The sequence below is a fragment of the Ranitomeya imitator genome, chromosome 6 (genome assembly GCF_032444005.1).
Source record: "Ranitomeya imitator isolate aRanImi1 chromosome 6, aRanImi1.pri, whole genome shotgun sequence".
NCBI lineage: Eukaryota > Metazoa > Chordata > Amphibia > Anura > Dendrobatidae > Ranitomeya > Ranitomeya imitator.
Genome location: NC_091287.1, coordinates 185,132,040 through 185,145,040, shown reverse-complemented (window position 1 = coordinate 185,145,040; position 13,001 = coordinate 185,132,040).

Genomic DNA, 13,001 nt, shown 5'->3' with positions numbered 1-13,001 from the left:
CATGGCAGGTTTACGTGCCTGAACAGGATAATAGTTAGGATTAGGCACTTTAATTATATTTTTAGGAATGAATGAATCTACATTAGCCTCTAAACTTTCTTCCTGTAAATCTGATAGACACATGAGTGACAGTTGATCTGAAAAATCGAGAGACCTGAAATCATTACTTTGGGGGTTGATGTTACATTTTTTCTCTGTTGAATCATCCTTGAAATGCAATTTGAGAGCAATATTTCTAATAAATCTGTTCACATCACAAATTGTGGAAAAAAGATCAAAATTGCAACTTGGTACAAAATTAAGACCATGTGATAAGAGTTCTAATTGGTTATCTGTAAGGGAAAAGGAAGACATGTTAACAACATTAAAATGTCCTAACGTTGACGTCTGAGAAGATATCTCGAAGGATTTCTGTTTGCTTCGATATTTCCTTCCTTTTCTTCGATAGACCTTCTTCTGTTGATAAATGGGGGTTTGCTTTTCTTGAAATAGGAGTTTTTTGCACTCTGTGCAGGTTCAGAATCTGAGTCTTCTGTGACTCCAGTTGAAGTGTCCAGATCAGACGAACTAAAGGTGACCTGTCTCCGCATGCGATTTCTGTAGGTGCGGTTTCTGTAGGGTTTTAAGATAGATTTATGCGGTTGATTCATTTTATCCCACCTCCCCCACTCATAAACCTGATCATTGGCATAGTCATAAAGGTCCCGATCCAGCTTGCGTTTCTTCATATCCATGATGGTTTCTTCTGCTTTAGAAATTTTAGAGTTACTGGTGTTGATAAACTCATCAAATTGTGCCGATGTCATTTTATCCTTTGCCTCCTTGGTCATAGCTTCAATATCTTGTTGCAGTTGAATCAGAGAAATTTCCTCATATTGCACTATCAGGGCAATTAATTTCAACGAACAATCAGATAGAATTGTGTTCCATTCTTGAACAAAGGTATTGGAAAACACAGTATTAGGAATTTTCTTCACTCTCAGCCCTCTTGGGATGACATTTTTCTCTTTTTAGTTTTTCAAAGAGCTGAGATCCCACCAAAGGCGATATTCTTTGAGCATTGAAGATAACAAGTTATCAAGTAGTCCATCCTTATTACTGGTCGTTGGAGTTTCCTCCGTAGCCAGCGATGCAAACAGTTTCTCTGCTTTGCTTTGTCTTTTTGACATGTCCATTTTATGACATCAAAATCAATTATGCTGATGTTTAGAGTGAAAAAAATCCATTTGCCAAAATTATATATATATAGGGAGTCCAGGCGAGCACGGAGACACGAAGGAATACAGGAAAAAACAAAATCCAGCTCACCATACCGACATTCCCAAGAGCTCGGAGCACGGAACCGCTGTGTCAGAGCGTGGACGAACAGGAAAGAGAAGGAGATCCAGCTCAACGAAATAGTGAAAAATCCATAATTTATTTCACTTAAAATATAGTGAAAGGACAAAACATCAGCATACAAAAAAATTAAAACCAAGGTCAACGCGTTTCCGGTGACTAAGCACCCTTAATCATGATACCTGGTACAAGACATGTCTATATTTTTATACTAGTATCCGGTCATCACTCCAGTGTTGCAATTGGTAGAATTGTCTAATCAAGCAAAAATAGGCACACATGATAATGGAAGCAAGACAAGCTTGATAGAAGCACAAAAACAAATGTTTTAGCTAAACAGAAATGCAGAGAAAACAGAAATAGCACAAAATACAAGGACTATATACAGAATGAAAAAACTAAATGACATTGCAATAATCATTAAATAAATCCAAGAATATGATAGTAACATAGTATGTACAGTGTCATATGTCGTGAACCCACATAACAATATAGAAAAAAACTATATTAGTCAAGAAAAAAACAAAACAAAAAAAAACCATCCTTAAATAGACACAAACTCGTGTGAGTTCTTGAGAAAATAAGACATACATGTAAATCTCGTAATAAATAGAACTACAGAATTCCCTAGTACCTTTGAAAATAGCGAGCTCACAGACTACCATAGATGGAAAAACAGAACAGTCAATGGCAGGAATCTCCCAATCAGGGAGCTGTAACAGCCAAAATAGGTTGGAGCAAATAGGTAAAAGCACAGCTGCAGACGCCGTGACAATGTCACAGCGGCCGGCAAGCAAGGGGAAACGAAAGGGCAAATTGATAGCTATTAGCCTCACAAAAGAGTCGTTAATTATACGGGAAATATAAACTACAAATTTAGTTACTAGATGTCAGAAAAACTATATTAGTCAAGAAAAAAAAAAAAAATTGGAAAAGAAAAACCTAAATAAAGAGAACATATTAGTAAAGAAAATTATTTCTAAAGAAAAACTATTTCTAGGGAAAAAAAAAAAAAAAACTATCTTAAATAGACACAAACTCGTATGAGTTCTTGAGAAAATAAGGCATACATGTAAATCTCGTAATGAATAGAACTACAAAATTCCCTAGTACCTTAGAAAATAGCGAGCTCACAGACAACCATGGATGGAAAAACAGAACAATCAATGGCAGGAATCTCCCAAACAGGGAGCTGTAACAGCCAAAATAGGTTGGAGCAAATAGGTAAAAGCACAGCTGCAGACGCCGTGACAGTGTCACAGCGGCCGGCAAGCAATAGGAATTCTGTAGTTCTATTTATTACGAGATTTACATGTATGTCTTATTTTCTCAAGAACTCACACGAGTTTGTGTCTATTTAAGGATGTTTTTTTTTTTTTTTTCTTGACTAATATAGTTTTTTTCTATATTGTTATGTGGGTTCACGACATATGACACTGTACATACTATGTTACTATCATATTCTTGGATTTATTTAATGATTATTGCAATGTCATTTCGTTTTTTCATTCTGTATATAGTCCTTGTATTTTGTGCTATTTCTGTTTTCTCTGCATTTCTGTTTAGCTAAAACATTTGTTTTTGTGCTTCTATCAAGCTTGTCTTGCTTCCATTATCATGTGTGCCTATTTTTGCTTGATTAGACAATTCTACCAATTGCAACACTGGAGTGATGCCCGGATACTAGTATAAAAGTATAGACATGTCTTGTACCAGGTATCATGATTAAGGGTGCTTAGTCACCGGAAACGCGTTGACCTTGGTTTTAATTTTTTTGTATGCTGATGTTTTGTCCTTTCACTATATTTTAAGTGAAATAAATTATGGATTTTTCACTATTTCGTTGAGCTGGATCTCCTTCTCTTTCCATTTCTTTCTTTCTACATGCATCAGAATGTCTTCTTCTGATGATGATGAGGAGCAACGTCCTGGGCCGTCGGAAGTCGAACATGTCAGTTAGGTGAGTACTTGCCTCCTCAGATTGGTAAGTATTCACGGTCATATCCACACATGTGACAATTTTTGTTTTTCATTTTTTTAGAGCTCTTCTTCATCTGCGGCAGAGACTGGGCAGGAGCAGTGGAGTCAAGGTCGGGTGGAAAGATGGCAGCGGGTACGTATACAAGGCTGACTGTTTACTGTATCCTCAGTGTAATATTCTTGAATCTTCCTTTCTTTCCATTCGTATTTCTTTACTTTTTTCTTCTGGAATCCTTTTGTATGTTGACTTTCCTATTCATGCCATTTCTCAGCATCGTTTTTCTTTCTTTTCCTTATGTTAATTGACCAAACTTTAATGACTTTATTTAATTTTTAGGTTCCACAATGGGAGGATAACCTAATTGAAAATGACCTCCTCATCTATCTGGTCCAGGAGCGAGTCCCGTTGTGGGACACCCGGGATCCACTGCACTCAAACAACGTCACGATGCGGCACCTATGGAATGAGGTGGCCAAAGAGATGTGGGATGGCTGGGACAATGCCCCGACTCGGGTCCGAAATGCATTTGGTAAGTATTGCACTGCAGTGTGAAGCAGCAGAGACCTTGGCCGTGCTCACTCGACTGTGTGTGATGAAATAAACTCTCAGGAGTTTCTGTCATCACACACAGTTGTGTGAGCACGGCCAAAAGTCCTTTTTCTGACCATAATGTGTTTTTGTTTAAGGCTATGTGCACATATTCAGGATTTCTCGCAGAAAATTCCTGAGAAAAAAAATTTACATTTTCTGCAAGAAATCCGCAAGAAAACCGCATGCGTTTTTGCCACGTTTTTTTCCGGACATTTCCCAATGCATTTTGTAGTGGGAAATCTGCAAAAAAAAACGCAAAATTAATGAACATGCTGCGATTTTTACCGCGATGCGGTTTTTTCGCAGAGAAAAAAAATCGCATCATGTGCACAAAACATGCGGAATTCATTCTAGATGGGATGCTTATTGTATGCGTTTTTTTTGTGGTTTTATAGTGCTTTTGTCGGGTAAAACCACGAAAAAAACGCAACGTGTGCACACAGCCTAACAGTGGCCAAAGTCAAAACACATTGGCGTTCGATGAAGGACCGCTTCAACAAGGACCTGCGTCAAGAGAGCCGTGTTCCCAGTGGTTCAGGAGCAAGGATCAGAAGATACAAATACTATTGAGTTGTGGCATTTTTAAGACCGGTCCTTGCCCAGAGAACGTAAGTATTTATCACGTGCATTAGGTTGTATTGTATTGCCAAAATCTGTATTTTTCTATTCCATCGGATTTTGCGTCTGGTTAATTTTTTGTATTAATTTTCTTTTTCCTTTTTTCACAGCACATGGAGCACTACTGTTGGCCCAGGTTCTGGAGCGGTCCTTCATCCAACAGCCACGGACCCGTCCCAGCCATCCAGCAGCGCTGCAGCAAGTGGGCCTTCCACACTAACTGGAGACCAGGGAGCTGGTCCATGAGGTTTTCCCCTTTCGCAGTCCTCTTCCACTGCTCCTTTTTTTTTTTTGGCTCCTCCCAGCAGCGGCAGAGGGCATCGGACAGGTCACTCATGCCCGAGTTTTTGCACTTGAGCTCAGTTTTACACGAAGCAATCAAGGCTTTGGGTGACCGAATGGATGTTTCACATAGCCTCTTGAATGCACGTATCCAGGAGGTCACCAAAAGCCTTGATCAAGTGAAAGCCGACCTCCAGAGGCCAGCTCATCATTTTTTTAACCAAATTGAGCAGGACATGTAGGTACACCTTATTCCTGATCTCCAGCTGAGTGTCATGCAGGCCTGCAATGCTGCTTGCGTGCAGGCTATGCAGCAGAGTCGGTATTTCCAGCAGACAGTGTCGGCATATCCACCTGTGCCTTCACTGTCATGATTAACCTCAATGCCGACCTCTGCTGCATACCACTGCATGGCCACCTCAATTCCTAGCACTGCCGGACACCACCAGCACCACCACTATGCCGACTGTTATGAACAGGTAATTCAGAACCACAATGGACATTGAAGTTCAGAGCACACAAAGTGACCTGACAATTACCAAAAACAAAGGACGAGCTCTGAGACGTGGGAACTCTGCTGACCGCAATCCCTAATCCTAACACACCACACTAGAGGTAGCCGTGGATTGCGCCTAACGCTCCCTATGCAACTCAGCACAGCCTGAGAAACTAACTAGCCCTGAAGATAGAAAAATAAGCCTACCTTGCCTCAGAGAAATTCCCCAAAGGAAAAGGCAGCCCCCCACATATAATGACTGTGAGTAAGATGAAAATACACACACAGAGATGAAATAGATTTAGCAAAGTGAGGCCCGACTTACTGAATAGACCGAGGATAGGAAAGATAGCTTTGCGGTCAACACAAAAACCTACAAACAACCACGCAGAGGGGCAAAACGACCCTCCGCACCGACTAACGGTACGGAGGTGCTCCCTCTGCGTCTCAGAGCTTCCAGCAAGCAAGAAAAACCAATAAAGCAAGCTGGACAGAAAAAATAGCAAGCAAAAATAACACAAGCAAAACTTAGCTTATGCAGGATAGACAGGCCACAGGAACGAACCAGGAGGAAGCAAGACCAATACTAGAACATTGACTGGAGGCCAGGATCAAAGCACCAGGTGGAGTTAAATAGAGCAGCACCTAACGACTTAACCTCATCACCTGAGGAAGGAAACTCAGAAGCCGCAGTACCACTCTCATCCACCAAAGGAAGCTCCTAGACAGAACCAGCCGAAGTACCACTCTCGACCACAGGAGGGAGCTTGGCCACAGAATTCACAACAGTACCCCCCCCCTTGAGGAGGGGTCACCGAACCCTCACCAGAGCCCCCAGGCCGACCAGGATGAGCCACATGAAAGGCACGAACCAGATCGGCAGCATGGACATCAGAGGCAAAGACCCAGGAATTATCTTCCTGACCATAACCTTTCCACTTAACCAGATACTGGAGTTTCCGTCTCGAAACACGAGAATCCAAAATCTTCTCCACTATATACTCCAATTCCCCTTCAACCAAAACCGGAGCAGGTGGATCAATAGATGGAACCACAGGTGCCACGTATCTCCGCAACAATGACCTATGGAACACGTTATGGATGGAAAAAGAAGCTGGAAGAGTCAAACGAAAAGACACAGGATTAAGGACCTCAGAAATCCTATATGGACCAATGAAACGAGGCTTAAATTTAGGAGAGGAAACCTTCATAGGAATATAACAAGATGACAACCAAACCAAATCCCCAACACGAAGTCGGGGACCCACACAGCGCCTGCGGTTAGCGAAACGTTGAGCCTTCTCCTGGGACAAAGTCAGATTGTCCACTACATGAGTCCAAATCTGCTGCAACCTATCCACCACAGTATCCACACCAGGACAGTCCGAAGACTCAACCTGCCCTGAAGAGAAACGAGGGTGGAACCCAGAATTGCAGAAAAACGGCGAAACCAAAGTAGCCGAGCTGGCCCGATTATTAAGGGCGAACTAAGCCAAAGGCAAAAAGGACACCCAATCATCCTGATCAGCAGAAACAAAACATCTCAGATATGTTTCCAAGGTCTGATTGGTTCGTTCAGTCTGGCCATTTGTCTGAGGATGGAAAGCCGAGGAAAAAGACAAATCAATGCCCATCCTAGCACAAAAGGCTCGCCAAAACCTCGAAACAAACTGGGAACCTCTGTCAGAAACGATGTTCTCTGGAATGCCATGTAAACGAACCACATGCTGGAAAAACAACGGCACCAAATCAGAGGAGGAAGGCAATTTAGACAAGGGCACCAAATGGACCATCTTAGAGAAGCGATCACAAACCACCCAAATGACCGACATTCTTTGAGAGACGGGGAGATCCGAAATAAAATCCATAGAGATATGTGTCCAAGGCCTCTTCGGGACCGGCAAGGGCAAAAGCAACCCACTGGCACGAGAACAGCAGGGCTTAGCCCGAGCACAAATCCCACAGGACTGCACAAAAGAACGCACATCCCGCGACAGAGACGGCCATCAAAAGGATCTATCCACCAAATCTCTAGTACCAAAGATTCCAGGATGACCAGCCAACACTGAACAATAAACCTCAGAGATAACTTTATTCGTCCACCTATCAGGGACAAACAGTTTCTCCGCTGGGCAACGGTCAGGTCTATTAGCCTGAAATTTTTGCAGCACCCGCCGCAAATCAGGGGAGATGGCAGACAAAATTACCCCCTCTTTGAGAATACCCGCCGGCTCAGACAAACCCGGAGAATCGGGCACAAAACTCCTAGACAGGGCATCCGCCTTCACATTTTTAGAGCCCGGAAGGTACGAAACCACAAAGTCAAAACGGGAGAAAAACAGCGACCAACGAGCCTGTCTAGGATTCAACCGTTTGGCAGACTCGAGATAAGTCAAGTTTTTGTGATCAGTCAAGACCACTACGCGATGCTTAGCTCCTTCAAGCCAATGACGCCACTCCTCGAATGCCCACTTCATGGCTAGCAACTCTCGATTGCCAACATCATAATTTCGCTCAGCAGGCGAAAATTTCCTGGAAAAGAAGGCGCATGGTTTCATCACCGAGCAATCAGAACTTCTCTGCGACAAAACAGCCCCTACTCCAATTTCGGAAGCATCAACCTCGACCTGGAACGGAAGCGAAACATCTGGTTGGCACAACACAGGGGCAGAAGAAAAACGACGCTTCAACTCCTGAAAAGCTTCCACAGCAGCAGAAGACCAATTGACCACATCAGCACCCTTCTTGGTTAAATCAGTCAACGGTTTAGCAATGCTAGAAAAATTAGCGATGAAGCGACGATAAAAATTAGCAAAGCCCAGGAACTTCTGCAGACTCTTCAGAGATGTTGGCTGAGTCCAATCATAAATGGCCTGAACTTTAACAGGGTCCATCTCGATAGTAGAAGGAGAAAAAATGAACCCCAAAAATGAAATCTTCTGAACACCAAAGAGACACTTTGACCCCTTCACAAACAAAGAATTAGCACGCAGGACCTGGAACACCATTCTGACCTGCTTCACATGAGACTCCCAATCATCCGAGAAGACCAAAATATCATCCAAGTATACAATCAGGAATTTATCCAGGTACTCTCGGAAGATGTCATGCATAAAGGACTGAAACACTGATGGAGCATTAGAAAGTCCGAATGGCATAACCAGGTACTGAAAATGGCCTTCGGGCGTATTAAATGCTGTTTTCCATTCATCGCCCAGTTTAATACGCACAAGATTATACGCACCACGAAGATCTATCTTGGTGAACCAACTAGCCCCCTTAATCCGAGCAAACAAATCAGACAGCAGCGGCAAGGGGTACTGAAATTTGACCGTAATTTTATTTAGAAGGCGGTAATCAATACAAGGTCTCAGGGAACCATCCTTCTTGGCCACAAAAAAGAACCCTGCTCCCAATGGCGACGATGACGGGCAAATATGACCCTTCTCCAAAGACTCCTTCACGTAACTCCGCAGAGCGGCGTGCTCAGGTACAGATAAATTAAACAGTCGACCCTTAGGAAACTTACTACCAGGAATCAAATCGATAGCACAATCACAATCCCTATGCGGAGGTAGGGCATTGGACTTGAGCTCATCGAATACATCCCGGTAATCAGACAAGAACTCTGGGACCTCAGAAGGGGTGGATGATGAGATAGACAGAGATGGAACATCACCATGTACCCCCTGACAACCCCAGCTGGATACAGAAATTGATTTCCAATCTAATACTGGGTTATGGACTTGTAGCCATGGCAACCCCAACACGACCACATCATGCAGATTATGCAACACCAGAAAGCGAATATCCTCCTGGTGCGCAGGAGCCATGCACATGGTCAGCTGGGTCCAATACTGAGGCTTATTCTTGGCCAAAGGCGTAGCATCAATTCCTCTCAATGGAATAGGACACTGCAAGGGCTCCAAGACAAACCCACAGCGCATAGCAAACTCCAAGTCCATCAAATTCAGGGCAGCGCCTGAATCCACAAATGCCATGACAGAATAGGAAGACAAAGAGCAGATCAAAGTAACGGACAAAAGAAATTTCGACTGTACCGTACCAATGGTGGCAGACCTAGCGAACCGCTTAGTGCGCTTAGGACAATCGGAGATAGCATGAGTGGGATCACCACAGTAGAAACACAGCCCATTCTGACGTCTGTGTTCTTGCCTTTCAGCTCTAGTCAAAGTCCTATCGCACTGCATAGGCTCAGGTTCATGCTCAGATAATACCGCCAAATGGTGCACAGATTTACGCTCGCGCAAGCGTCGACCGATCTGAATGGCCAAAGACATAGACTCATTCAGACCAGCAGGCATAGGAAATTCCACCATGACATCCTTAAGGGCTTCAGAGAGACCCTTTCTGAAAATAGCTGCCAGCGCACATTCATTCCATTGAGTGAGCACGGACCACTTTCTAAACTTCTGACAATAAATCTCTATCTCATCCTGACCCTGACACAGAGCCAGCAAATTTTTCTCTGCCTGATCCACTGAATTAGTTTTGTCGTACAGCAATCCGAGCGCCAGAAAAAATGCATCAATATTACCTAATGCAGGATCTCCTGGCGCAAGGGAAAATGCCCAGTCTTGAGGGTCGCCACGTAATAAAGAAATAATGATCTTAACTTGTTGTACTGGGTCACCAGAGGAGCGGGGTTTCAAAGCCAGAAATAGTGTACAATTATTTTTAAAATTCAAAAACTTTGCTCTATCTCCAGAAAATAACTCAGGAATAGGAATCTTAGGTTCTAACATAGGATTCTGAACCACTAAATCTTGAATATTCTGTACATTTATAGCGAGATTATCCATCAAAGAGAACAGACCTTGAATGTCCATGTCCACACCTGTGTTCTGAACCACCCTGATGTAAAGGGGAAAAGAAAGGCAGAACACAGTGCAAAGAAAAAAAAAATGGTCTCAGAACTTCTCTTTTCCCTCTATTGAGAAGCATTAGTACTTTTGGCCTCCAGTACTGTTATGAACAGGTAATTCAGAACCACAATGGACATTGAAGTTCAGAGCACACAAAGTGACCTGACAATTACCAAAAACAAAGGACGAGCTCTGAGACGTGGGAACTGTGCTGACCGCAATCCCTAATCCTAACACACCACACTAGAGGTAGCCGTGGATTGCGCCTAACGCTCCCTATGCAACTCGGCACAGCCTGAGAAACTAACTAGCCCTGAAGATAGAAAAATAAGCCTACCTTGCCTCAGAGAAATTCCCCAAAGGAAAAGGCAGCCCCCCACATATAATGACTGTGAGTAAGATGAAAATACACACACAGAGATGAAATAGATTTAGCAAAGTGAGGCCCGACTTACTGAATAGACCGAGGATAGGAAAGATAGCTTTGCGGTCAACACAAAAACCTACAAACAACCACGCAGAGGGGCAAAAAGACCCTCCGCACCGACTAACGGTACAGAGGTGCTCCCTCTGCGTCTCAGAGCTTCCAGCAAGCAAGAAAAACCAATAAAGCAAGCTGGACAGAAAAAATAGCAAGCAAAAATAACACAAGCAAAACTTAGCTTATGCAGGATAGACAGGCCACAGGAACGAACCAGGAGGAAGCAAGACCAATACTAGAACATTGACTGGAGGCCAGGATCAAAGCACCAGGTGGAGTTAAATAGAGCAGCACCTAACGACTTAACCTCATCACCTGAGGAAGGAAACTCAGAAGCCGCAGTACCACTCTCATCCACCAAAGGAAGCTCCTAGACAGAACCAGCCGAAGTACCACTCTCGACCACAGGAGGGAGCTTGGCCACAGAATTCACAACAGTACCCCCCCTTGAGGAGGGGTCACCGAACCCTCACCAGAGCCCCCAGGCCGACCAGGATGAGCCACATGAAAGGCACGAACCAGATCGGCAGCATGGACATCAGAGGCAAAGACCCAGGAATTATCTTCCTGACCATAACCTTTCCACTTAACCAGAATCCAAAATCTTTTCCACTATATACTCCAATTCCCCTTCAACCAAAACCGGAGCAGGAGGATCAATAGATGGAACCACAGGTGCCACGTATCTCCGCAACAATGACCTATGGAACACGTTATGGATGGAAAAAGAAGCTGGAAGAGTCAAACGAAAAGACACAGGATTAAGGACCTCAGAAATCCTATATGGACCAATGAAACGAGGCTTAAATTTAGGAGAGGAAACCTTCATAGGAATATAACAAGATGACAACCAAACCAAATCCCCAACACGAAGTCGGGGACCCACACAGCGCCTGCGGTTAGCGAAACGTTGAGCCTTCTCCTGGGACAAAGTCAGATTGTCCACTACATGAGTCCAAATCTGCTGCAACCTATCCACCACAGTATCCACACCAGGACAGTCCGAAGACTCAACCTGCCCTGAAGAGAAACGAGGGTGGAACCCAGAATTGCAGAAAAACGGCGAAACCAAAGTAGCCGAGCTGGCCCAATTATTAAGGGCGAACTCAGCCAAAGGCAAAAAGGACACCCAATCATCCTGATCAGCAGAAACAAAACATCTCAGATATGTTTCCAAGGTCTGATTGGTTCGTTCAGTCTGGCCATTTGTCTGAGGATGGAAAGCCGAGGAAAAAGACAAATCAATAAAATAATAATAATAATAATAATAATCTTTATTTTTATATAGCGCTAACATATTCCGCAGCGCTTTACAGTTTGCACACATTATTATCGCTGTCCCAGATGGGGCTCACAATCTAAATTTCCTATCAGTATGTCTTTGGAATGTGGGAGGAAACCGGAGTGCCCGGAGGAAACCCACGCAAACACGGAGAGAACATACAAACTCTTTGCAGATGTTGTCCTTAGTGGGGCTTGAACCCAGGACTCCAGCGCTGCAAGGCTGCAGTGCTAACCACTGCGCCACCGTGCTGCCCATAATCAATGCCCATCCTAGCACAAAAGGCTCGCCAAAACCTCAAAACAAACTGGGAACCTCTGTCAGAAACGATGTTCTCTGGAATGCCATGTAAACGAACCACATGCTGGAAAAACAACGGCACCAAATCAGAGGAGGAAGGCAATTTAGACAAGGGCACCAAATGGACCATCTTAGAGAAGCGATCACAAACCACCCAAATGACCGACATTCTTTGAGAGACGGGGAGATCCGAAATAAAATCCATAGAGATATGTGTCCAAGGCCTCTTCGGGACCGGCAAGGGCAAAAGCAACCCACTGGCACGAGAACAGCAGGGCTTAGCCCGAGCACAAATCCCACAGGACTGCACAAAAGAACGCACATCCCGCGACAGAGACGGCCACCAAAAGGATCTAACCACCAAATCTCTAGTACCAAAGATTCCAGGATGACCAGCCAACACTGAACAATAAACCTCAGAGATAACTTTATTCGTCCACCTATCAGGGACAAACAGTTTCTCCGCTGGGCAACGGTCAGGTCTATTAGCCTGAAATTTTTGCAGCACCCGCCGCAAATCAGGGGAGATGGCAGACAAAATTACCCCCTCTTTGAGAATACCCGCCGGCTCAGACAAACCCGGAGAATCGGGCACAAAACTCCTAGACAGGGCATCCGCCTTCACATTTTTAGAGCCCGGAAGGTACGAAACCACAAAGTCAAAACGGGAGAAAAACAGCGACCAACGAGCCTGTCTAGGATTCAACCGTTTGGCAGACTCGAGATAAGTCAAGTTTTTGTGATCA